Source organism: Pteropus alecto, unplaced genomic scaffold (assembly GCF_000325575.1).
Source record: "Pteropus alecto unplaced genomic scaffold, ASM32557v1 scaffold176, whole genome shotgun sequence".
Classification (NCBI taxonomy): domain Eukaryota; kingdom Metazoa; phylum Chordata; class Mammalia; order Chiroptera; family Pteropodidae; genus Pteropus; species Pteropus alecto.
The window spans coordinates 1,243,927-1,254,874 of record NW_006438644.1 but is presented as its reverse complement, the minus strand read 5'-3'; the positions used below and the strand labels follow the sequence as shown (position 1 = coordinate 1,254,874).

General features: G+C 40.5%; 2 pseudogenes; one reads left to right on the top strand and one right to left on the bottom strand.

Moving 5' to 3' along the window:
• Positions 1 to 3,700: 3,700 nt before the first annotated feature.
• On the bottom strand, positions 3,701 to 3,819 carry LOC112482870 (annotated as a pseudogene).
• A 4,802-nt stretch (positions 3,820 to 8,621) lies between these two features.
• LOC112482874 lies at positions 8,622 to 8,740 on the top strand (annotated as a pseudogene).
• Positions 8,741 to 10,948: the final 2,208 nt, after the last annotated feature.

The window sequence follows — 10,948 nt, the reverse complement described above, 5'->3', positions numbered from 1 at the left end:
TTCCTCACTGTTAATACAATGATGAGTTGATCTCCTGGGTGTCCAGGCTCTGAGACAGATATCAGTTAACCCTCAGCTGTGCAATGAAGACTCACTGACCTTCCAATATTCTCTAAGCCTGTTTTGACCATGATCTTTTCTGTCACCCTTAACCACAGCAATAATTAGCAAGAAGCACAATGGGCACGTCCGTGTTTGCCCAGGGACCTTCAGCCAGAGAAGAAGAAAGAAAAGGAAGAAACTCAACATCAGCTGCCCACGGAACATGGCAAAGCCATGGAGTACTTACGTTGGTTGACTAAAAGCATTGAAAATCAACCCGGGAATTAGATAATCGGAAAACAAAATCATTGGAACGTCTGCACAAGGACACTATGTAAACACTAAGAATGAGTCAGATCACTAATGAAGTAAAGAAATCATCATCAAGTCAGCAAACGAAGCTTCGGAACTTGAAGCCAAGCCGAGCAGTCATGGACTCAGATCCGAAAACAGTACTAAGATCCTTAAACAAGAAGCCACCAAGGCCACAACAAACAACCTGGGAAAAGAATCTCACAGGACAGAATAGCAGGGCAGCTCAAGTGCAAATACAGGAAATAAAGCCATGTGTGCCTTTCTCCTGAACACTGCGATGGCTAATGTTCGTCACCAGGACTCAGTAAAGGGGAATTGATAGTTATAATTGGAACTCCACCGACCAGCACTTGTATTCTGCTATATCTATTTATGCTTGAGATACTAAACACTCATACACACACACACACACACACACACACACACACACATACACACACACGCATACACATGCCCTTTATTTCTTAGGATTAAAATATCCCATTTTTTCCTATAAAATCCATAATTTAAAAGGCCACTGGTGATACCTTTACATAGAGAGTTGGATACTAACTACCAATAACCAAGATCTATTACCTGGTGCAGGTAAAACCGGGTAAGCAGCAGTGTATTAGTTAACTATGGCTGCATAACAAGTGACTCCAAATCTTAGTGACTAAAAGCAGTAACTATTATTTGTTATCTCTCACAATTCCAGTGGATCAGAGACACAGATCATAGAGAGAGCACAGTTTTATCTCTGCTCCACAGGACTGGGGCCTCAGCTGGAAGGTTTGTAGGCTGGGAGCAGGAATCATCTGAGGGCTTGTTCTTATGTGTCAGTTGATGCTGCCTGTCAGCTGAGGGCCTAACTGGGGCTGTTGACACATGGCCTCTCCCTGTGGCCTGAGCTTCCTCACAATTCGGTGGCTGAGATCCAAGTGTGAGCATCCCGAGAGAGAGCCAGACGAAATCTGTATCCTTGTTATGACCTAGCCTGGGAGTCACACAGCTTTCTTTTATTATACTCCATTGATCGAGGTGAGCATAGCCTTCGCCCAGATTCGAGGAGAGAGACTCACATCTCAGTGGGATAAATGCCAGTCACACTGTAAGAGGAGCATATAGAATGGGATACACACGTAGGCATGGCCATCTTAGGAAAATACAACCTGCCCTCACAGAATTCTGATTTAAAGCCGATTTCTGTAGGGATTTCATGAACAAGAGAGTCCGGGTGGATCCTAACATAAAGAGGAAGTATTTGTTGTTTGGTGACATGGTGGGAGACAGAGTTAGAAGCGTATGTGAGGGCCAGATTTCAGAGTCCCAAATGACATATTGAAGTGTGGTCTTTGTCTACAGCCATGCCACCCTTAACAAGCCCGATCCTGTCTGACCTCAGAAGCTAAGCAGCGTCAGGCCCGGTTAGTACCTGGATGGGAGATCACCTAGAAAGATCAGGTGCTATAGGCATAAAAAATAAAAAATAAAGTATCGTAAACTGACAAGGTCCTTGCAATCTTTTTTAAGGCAAGGGTTGCCTTGCCTTAAAAAGAAAAAAGTGTCTTTATTCCAGGGGCACTGAGGATTCACAGAAGTATTTTCAGCAAAGATTGCCATCATGGCCCTGGAGAGGATGGATTAGGGAAAGGAAAGGCAAGAGGCAGAGAGATTAATTGAGAGCTAAGTAAAGTGGTCCAGGTGAGATATGTCAGGAGTCTGGACAATGACACTTATCTACATCTCTGAGCCACCAGCCTATACCATCTGTGCATTTTTACTCCTGTCTAATATTCAGTGAGGATTCCAAATAGTTCCAGCATCTATATTAATAGATTATAGGTCTTAATGATATACATTTGATATATAGATTTATTTGTAATCATACACGTATGGCATAAAGCAATTAGCCTTAAAGTTACATTTACTTAATCTATGGCTATGAAATTTTATAGAGAGCATTGATTTTGCTTATAAGTCTCACAAACTTTCTTACATCATTTTCTTGGAGTTGTTTTTAGTGCATTACTTGAATATGTCACTTTGGCCCCTTCGTCCTCCTTTTCTGACTGCTTGACCCTTAGCCTAAGCCAAAAATCAGTGAGCAAATGACGTCCCTGATTCTCTAAAACACTTTACTGCTGGCTGAACTGTGATTTGGGAGTTCTAGGTACTCGTGGGGTGGGGGAGGGCCAGAGGGCATGCCACAGACATCTTTAAGAAGCTGATGAAAATTCACAGCTAATATGGGCACTCTCAGGTGAGCTTGCCTCATGAGATGGCAAATTGATTTCAGGTACTGGCCTGAGTCAAAAGGGTCGTATGAATCAGCTGTCAAGTTATCACCTGGATTAGGTCACAGTGGTCACGAGTATTCCTGGCCTCTAAAATGAGGGCCCTGTATCACTGGAGGCAGTTGTGCATCTCTTTGAACTTCAGTTTCTCAAGATGGGAAAGGTAATGATGAAATTTTACCCCCTAGAAGCAATGTCCTGAAGTGCCGACCATCTGCTTGGAAATGTGTATTTGCTTGTGTCCACAATCAAAGCAAGTGTGACCTGTCCTTTCAAATGACTCTCTGAGGTTGCTTCTACAGCTACAACTTATAGTTTGGTTTACGCTTACATTACTTTATTTAAACTCTAATGTAGTAATATAAACATACTTCAGCACAATTTATAGGCTTGCAATTCCTTCTATCATAAATGGCTTTTTTTTCCTTCTTGAAACAAACTCTTGAGTCTAGACTTTGTCAGGTTGATACATGCATTTGGGAACTGTTTATACCAAAACCATATATACACATTCCAGAAACATGCCTTGTTACTGATCTGAAATAAAGATGATGAGCCTTTGACTCATAAAGAGACACCCAAAATTGTTTGAAGTGCAAACTCTGATCTATTACTAAAAAGAGGCGCAAAGGATTGATTCCTCAAAACTTGCTTTGTTGCTTTAAGAAGAGACAGGTGTTAGAAAGAAAGCTACTTTAGATCAATATGAGAGAGAACTTTCTCATGATACAAACTATTCTGCTATGAAAGGGGCTGGGAAATCTCTAAATAGTGACTTTCCTCCCAGGGGAAGTGCTTAAACAAAACTGCATGACCATCTTCAAAAAATGGTAGGAAATGATTCAATCAACCAATGGGAAAGAAGATGGACTCGAAGATATCTTTCCATTCAAATATCTTACCTTAGATTTCTCCAGTGAGCCCACAAAGATGAAGACAGGATTGTGTGAATGACTCAGTCCCGAAGAGCAAATTTTTTTTTTTAGACGAGGCAACCCTTGGTTGACCTCACAGATTGCAAGGACATTGTCAGTTTACAATCTCTTATTTTTTTTTTTTATTTTTTACACCTACAGCACCTGGTCTTCCTAGGTTGTCTCCCATCCAAGTACTAACCAGGCCCGACCCTGCTTAGCTCCTGAGATCAGACAGGATCGGGCTTGTTCAGGGTAGTATGGCTGTAAACTAAGAACAAATCTTTGCAAACAGACCCTACAATGAGTAATGTGTCGGGGTTAGCATGGAGTGGTACACTGGGTGTTTTAAGCCAAGTGTATAGCACAAAGAACACATTTCTAAGCTTTCAAAACAGAGACAAATTGTAAACAATAAGTCAGCATTCAGTGGCTACTCCATCCCTGGCTGCCGGTATGAGCTAGTGACTCACGTCTGCCAGTCACTAGGGTGGGTTTAGGGATGAAAATGTGACCTGAATTAGCCTGATGAGAGCCAATCCTAGGATTTTGGGGGAGGGGAGATTTTGGAGAAACTAAGTACCAGTTTTTCTACTGAGGTTGCTAAGTCTGTAGGAAGTAAGCCTGGAGCTGCCAGGGTACCACCTAGAGATTGGCATCTTGAGAATGAAGCCAACATTAAAGAAAAGACAATGAAAGATGGATAAAGGAGCCATATCCTGATGACATTTGTTTAAGCCCCTGAATTCAATCGTGACAAAAGCTAAACCATTCTTTAAACTTCTCAGGTACCGAGTCAATAAAAACATTCTGTTATTACATTATGCTCGTTCGAGTTCAATTTCTATCACTTGCTATCTCAAGAGAATTAATAAATCAGAGAAAAGTTGAGCTATAATGAGGCACAATGAAGAGCTCAGTCCCACCCTTAGCCCCCAGAGTGACACATGCCAGGGCATCACAGAGCTGCCTTCAACAGGCCTGATGAGAAAGGTTCAACGACGATAACTTCGAGACTCTCTGATTCGTGTCTTAAACCTTGATTGTCTGGGCTTCGGAGATAGAATTATATTTTTTAAAATGTGATTTGCTTTCCAGTAGGGAAGGCTCATGAATCATTGAGAATCTTTTTAGTGATTTTGAAAAAATAAGTGATCCAGCAGGTGGTGACTCCCAGTACATCCTTAAGGATTAGCATTTTATAAGGAGCCCTGAGATATAGTTATCTTTGCAAAATAGTGCTCATTTAACTTGATTTTTTTTTTTTTTTTTGCATTGACTGAAGTAAAGCAGATTTGCATGGTCTCAGATGAATTAAGTTTGGGCCTGGGCTATCCATTTCTTCATCCTGCGCAGGCTTATGGATAGGGACAGTTCATTGTTCTCAATTTATGATGAAGTGTGGAAGACTCAAAAAAATCATCTCATGCTAGAGTGTAAGGGAATTGGATGGCCATATTGAACATTTGGAAATTTGTTTCCTCTGAGAGTATAGGAAGTTTCCAATTCACTTTACTAAGTACACATATTTAATTTGCATCCAATTACATAAAGCTGCTGATAGAAGCTGGAGTGCATGATACTAAGTCATTAATTCAGGCATCAGAGTTGGTGGTTATGCACAGCCCTCACCCAGATGAACGTGTTTAAATTGCTCTAATCTGTAAATTGGAGCAAATTCTCTGTAGTTCGAAAGCTTGGAAATGTTTCCTTTACAACGTATTTTCTGCAAAACTCAGAAATAGTGTTGATGCAGTCCCATGTTTTAGAAGCATGCTTTTTAAGCAGGGGAGTGATGTGGTCAGTTTTACATTTTAGAAAGATTATTTGGAGGCTACCCAAAGGATGGGCAGAGTAGAGCAGATGGGGCGAGAAGGAAAATTTTATGATCATCCAGTCAAGAAATGACAGGAAGTTGACCCAGAACAGTAGGAGACTCTATCTGAGAGATATCTGCTTAGTAGGGCGCTGGTGAAGAGTTGAATAGTAGCCCGCCTAAAAAGCCATGTCTACCCACAACCTGTGAATGTGATCTTATTTGGAAAAAGTATCTTTGCAGATGTGATTCAGTTAAGGACCTGGACGTGAGATCATCGTGGATTACCCAGGTGCATTTGTCTCTGGCATCCATTCACTGCAAAGCCAATTATATTAACTATATTTCCTTATTTTCTGTATTCTTGATGCTTTGGCCTCTAGAGACCTTACAGACCCCGGCAGAGACTCCTAGGTCTCCAATTCCTAAAGATAATAACATTTGCCCAGCAGCACACTTTTCATGTGCAAACCAATTACCCCTGAACCTATGGCCCCTTATCAAATTCACCGCCTTATCAAATTCTCTCGCACCAAGCCAATATTCCACCTGTCCTAAATCATCCCAGGGCCAGGTACCAGGCAACTAGAGACCACCCTTATAGTCCAACACCTGCCAGAATTATTTAAACTAGCCAATCCTAAAACATTTACCCCGCCCTGCCTGCCTTTTCCACAAAAACTCCAATAAAGGTTGGAGCTTAGAATTTCCTCTCCTGCTCTTGCCTCCCAGCCAAACCTAGTACTCTCCTTCCCCTGCTGACAGATGGCCCTGAATGGCATGATATACCCCATTCTCTTGGGAAATGTAAGTAATTAATTCTTCTTTCAATGGCATTGACCAATCTGTGTCATCACTCAGTCTCCGTAAATAACAATTCCACAAGTACAAATGAGACAGCTGGCCCTAAATCTAGTGATGACTGTCCTTTTAAGATGCAGAAGGGGAGAAGGGGAGAAGACACAGAGACACATACAGAGGAGAAAGCGTTGTGAAGGCAGAGACCGAGATTGGAGTTATGCTGCCACAGCTGGGAAGTAAGTGCCTGGAGCCTCCAAAAGCAGGAAGAAGAAAGAAATGAATTCTCCCCTAAAACCTTTGGAAGGAGCGTGGTCCTACCAACCCCTCAACTTCAGACTTCTGGCTTCCAAAACAGTAAGAGAATAAATTTCTGTTGTTTTAAGCCACCAGATTTGTGATGATTTGTTGGAGGAGCTACAGGAAACCAATGTAGCATAGCACCCAACCAAGAGGCACTTCCAGAGATTATACTTTGTTTTTCTTATCTTAGAAGAGGAGAATTACCACCAGTTTTAGAGACTAAAAAGCATCACCTTAAAGTAGATATACCTTATTTGACAAAGAATTACTTAACACAAAGAAAACTTTCTCCCACCGACCTAGAAGAATATAATAAAACTTTTTTGGAGGGACAGGAAGCATGTCTTTTCTCTTTCAACATAGGAAGGGGTGGGAATGCAATTATTGGGAAAAAGTAGAGAGATGGTGGATAATGCAAAGGTCCAGCTGAGGTTTAAAATTTAATAATTATAATAATAATAATAATAGCTAAAATTTATTGAGCTACTACTATTTGCCAAACATTTTGTTGATCATTTTTGGCATGATCTCATTCAATCTTATTATTATCCCCATATTATAGATGAGGAGCATGAAGTACTCTGTCCAATCAATTTTCCAGCTGTGCTTCTCAGTTGGTATAAGAGCAAAAACAGGTAGATGGTAGGTTGATCCAGTGCTGGCCCTAAATCCAGTGATGAGTATCCTTATAAGATGCAGAAAGGGAGAAGGGGAGAAGCAGGGGAATGACAAGGAAGTAAAAAACTTAAGGATTTATTAATTTACTCAACAGGATGGTAGTGCATGAAAAATTAGTTCAAGGGGTGATGCAGGAGATCTAGGGTGGTGCTGTTCATAGAACTTTCTGCTGTAATAGAAATGGTTTCTGATCTTCACTGTTCATTACAGTAGCCATTAGCCATATGTGGCTGTTGTACACTTGAGATGTGGTTAGTACAACTCAGGAGCTGAATTTTAAATCTTATTTAAATGACCTAGTGACTACTGTGTTGGACAGCAGAAATCTGTGGCTAGAAGCATTTAATACACCTAACCCACAACATCGAAGCTTAGCCTGGCTGTTTTCTACTGAATACATGTCACTTTTGCACCATCGTAAAGTTGAAACCATCCTAAGTTGGGGACCGTCTGTACTGATGCAGTTTTTTTACAAAAGTGAAGTGGCATAAAGCTTAACTTTAGAAAAGCATGGGGATTCCTGTATGTTGTTTTCCTTCCACTCACTTCCCCTCCACTTTCCTCCACCCCAACCCCTAGTCCCCATAAACCAGACTTTAAGTGGGTCTTTGGGCAAAGCAAATGGAGATGGCCCAGATTTGCGACAAAACTCATCTTTTCTATTTGCCCTCTCTCCCAGCCCTGCTCTTCTCTCTTCCAGCTCTCGAATCTCCACTTTAATTGAGGAGCCCTTCGAGATTAAGGACCACTTTCAAATCTCAGAGGAAGGCATCAGAATAGTGATGGCTAGCAGAACATAATTTGATCACCTCTAGGAGAAAGCAGGAATATTTAAAATCTGTATCAATATAGCACCAGAGAAAAAATTTAGACCACTGCTTAACATCTACTTAGACCACTATTTTTTCATTCGTTTTTCTGTCATTAACATAACACAGGCCATCAAGGAGTTATTGAAAAATTGATAAAAGAGAATTAAAATACACTTGGAAAATACGAAGCTCTATATAAATTGTAAATTGTCTTTCTTAGCTGAGGTTGCTCTTTCAAATTGGCTTTTGTCCTCTGTGCCTCTCGTCATTTCTCATTACCTTTCATTGAACGCAGCAGACAGTTCAAGTCTGCCTTCTCTCTATCAACTTTTAAGCCGTGGATGCCATGACTACCCAGCTGAAGGACCTTATTTTGCAGAAGATTCAGAACTTTGGAAGTTCATCTACTTCAATAGAACCCTATGTAGGATGAAGGAGGGAATAGATGATAGACAGACAGACAGACAGACAGATAGATGATAAGTGATAGACAGATGATAGATAAATAGATGATTAGATAGATAGATAGATAGATAGATAGATAGATAGATAGACAGACAGATAGATAGATAGATAGACAGAGATAGACAGAGAGACAGACAGACAGATGATGCCATAATGTCTGGCCCAGGAATTTAAAATATTTTTATATATAAAAATATGAATATACTACAGCCATGCCACCCTGAACATGTCTGATCTTGTCTGACCTTGGAAGCTAAGCAGGGTCAGGCCTGGTTAGTACTTGGATAGGAGACCACCTAGGAAGACCAGGTGCTGTAGGCATTAAAAAATGTATATATATATGAATATAGACCAGGGCTCAGCAAACTTTTTCTGTAATGTAGGCTTTCTAAGCCACATACGGTCTCTGTCACACGTTGTTTTTATTACAACCCTTATAAATGTAATAACCGTACTTAGCTCTCGGGCTGTGCAAAAACAGGCCATAGTTTGCCAGCCCTTGATATAGACCATACAGATGAAAAAGTTTATTTGTATTAGGAACTTCATTAAAAATGTTACCAATGATGATAGTATGTCATAAGGAGGAAATAGAGAAATGGAAATGTTTAAAATCTGTTAAATAATAATTGGGAATAATCTGAGCTGAACATCTCAGGGCCAATTTTTTTAAACAAATGCTTTAAATATTACATGTTTAATATTTAAATATTCCAATGTTAGCTGTTAACTTAGGGAAAAAACTTCGTTTACCTTTTCTCATATCAAATCGGAATTTCACTTTCTTGTTTTCAAGTGTATCTTCTTGTTATTTTCAAAGAGAAATATGGTCTTTTTTCCTTGCTGAAATTTCTTTCATGATAGACTGGGTTGAGTAGATAAAGAAGGGCTGTGTTTCATCAAAACTTGTTTGTTGAAAGCAGAAAAAGACTCGGAACCCAACAAGCAGCAAGGAGATTTGCGCTCTAAACAGCCAATTACTAGCCCATGAACTTGAGCAAGAAACTTGATTTCTTTGAGGTTCAGCTTCTCTCTTAAGTGTGTGTGAGGATCGGATAAAATTATATGCAAAAGGGCTTAATAATATGAAAACACATATACATGTATCTTATTATCTTTGTCACTTATAATTCTTTATGCCTAAATATGCCAGTGCTCAAAATGATTTCCAAAAGGCCATTCAAATCTAAAGGGAATATTCATCTCTTCTCATCTATGTATCCATTTACTGAGAACCAGGTATTACAGTTGCACTGGTAATGAAACGGAGTTGGCCTGCCCTTTGGGGGTCTATGACCTCCAGAATGTGTGCTTTGAAGAGAAGGGAGGCAGTGTTGGAGCAGAAGGCCTGGTTGTTGATGCTGTGCTTTGCTTTAGAGATTTCGAATCTTCTGCAATTAAATGGAGTCAAAATATATCCAACAAATAGGTATCGAGTACCTAGTAAGTGACTAATATATTTGATATGCAAAATTCAAAAGATACAAAAGAATCTGCAATCAAAAGTCACTATACTGGGTTGAAGAGTCCCCCCAAAATTCATGTCCACCTGGAATTTATGTATGTGACTTTATTTGGAAAGAGGGTCTTTGCAGATGTAATCAGATTAAGATGAGTCATGCTGGATTTGGGTGATCTCTAATCCAATATGACCGACTTCCTTATAAGAAGAGGGAAATTTGGACACAGACACACAGGGAGAACATCATGTGATAACAAAGGCAAAGATTGGAATGGAGTGATGCATCTACAAGCCAAGGAATGCCAAGGCTGCCAGCAACCACCAGAGCTACGAAGAGGCAAAGAAGGATCCTCCCCTAGAACCTTCAGAGAGACCCTGGTCCTACTGACACATTGATTTCTGGAGACTAAAAGTCAAAAGTCACAATGTGGCAGTCCATGACTTCTCTGAAGGCTCTTGGGAAAAATCCTTCCTTGCTTCTTCTAGCTTCTGGTCTGTGACAGCAATCCTTGGTGCTCCTTGGTTTGAAGCTACATAACTCCAATTCCTGTCTGCATTGTTACATGGTGTTCTCCCTGTGTGTCTGTCTCTCTGTCTCTTTTCCCCTTCTTATAAGACTACCACCTACTCCATTATGACTTTATCTTAACTAATTATAACAACAGCAACCTATATTCAAATAAGCCCACCTTCTGAGGTTCCAGGAAGAAATTAATTTGGGGTAGCACTATTCAACCCTATGCAGGTGGCAACTGTCAAATGGAAGGACAGATCCCCAAAATAGAGTTGTAGAGTGAGAACAGGTATAAACACAGAACTGTGGGCAATTCCTTCATGTAAGGGGAAGATGGAGGATGTGGAGCCCATGCAGAGGCCTGAGAAAGGGCAGTCAGAGAGGTGGGAGGAGAAACAGGAGTGAGTGGTATTCTGGAAACCAGAGATATCAAGGGACAGGAAAGAGCTGACTTTAGTGAGAGCGGTTTCTGTGTAATGGGGAACAGAAGCCAGATGATAGTGGCTTGGAGAGCAAATAGAAGACATGGAAGATGAAGCAACAAAAAACATGA